Source organism: Triticum aestivum, chromosome 5A (genome assembly GCF_018294505.1).
Source record: "Triticum aestivum cultivar Chinese Spring chromosome 5A, IWGSC CS RefSeq v2.1, whole genome shotgun sequence".
NCBI lineage: Eukaryota > Viridiplantae > Streptophyta > Magnoliopsida > Poales > Poaceae > Triticum > Triticum aestivum.
This window is the reverse complement of record NC_057806.1, coordinates 482,992,881-482,993,599: the sequence shown is the minus strand read 5'-3', so window position 1 is coordinate 482,993,599 and position 719 is coordinate 482,992,881. Positions and strand designations below refer to the sequence as shown.

The 719-nt window shown below is 44.6% G+C and overlaps 1 non-coding gene across 1 annotated transcript; it reads left to right on the top strand.

Annotated features, from left to right (window-relative positions):
* The first annotated feature begins 418 nt into the window (after positions 1 to 418).
* On the top strand, positions 419 to 506 carry TRNAM-CAU (transfer RNA methionine (anticodon CAU)). Its single transcript is given in 2 exon segments — positions 419 to 456; positions 471 to 506. It is a non-coding gene; the product is annotated as a tRNA-Met (tRNA).
* Positions 507 to 719: the final 213 nt, after the last annotated feature.

The window sequence follows — 719 nt, the reverse complement described above, 5'->3', positions numbered from 1 at the left end:
CCCTGAGATATAATTACTATGAAAGATAACCAAATATCAAAAGGTTCGGTTCAATATTATATTGCTTCATCGGACCCGGGGAAATTGCCAAAGCATTTGACGATTGACACATTGGAATATAAAGGACTAGTAAATAAAATCCTAGATAGGAAGTGGGTTGGTCTCAAAATAAATGAGTTGTTAGTTGTAGAATATTACTCTCGTCAGACTTGAACTTAACGAAATTAGGCAGCGTACGGAACCCTGCAAGCTCAGATTCCATTTAGGACTGACGCATGCACAAACAGCCGATGCGCGTGGTCGAACTCGATGCGCTGCCCACTTGCCCTGTGTATACTCCTGCGACTTCAGCATGCATCCAGGATTTGTATGGGCCTGTGGCTAACAAGTAGGATTGTTTCGCTCCTAACACAACAAAGGGGTGGTGGCGCAGTTGGCTAGCGCGTAGGTCTCATAGCTAACAGCGAGTGATCCTGAGGTCGAGAGTTCGAGCCTCTCTCACCCCACCTAAAAATGACCATCGTAGTGATGAAACGCTCAATGGCAACTTGGGTCGCCATATATGCTCCTGAACCATCAGGTGAATCGAGCACGTCTGAACCTGGTCTGCTTTTTTTCCCCTCTATATCTTGTTTTCACATGTACTGAGCTACTGCACTGTCTCAATATATGCAATCGTACGTGTTTTGGATAAGAGGAATATGTACTCCAATATGTTC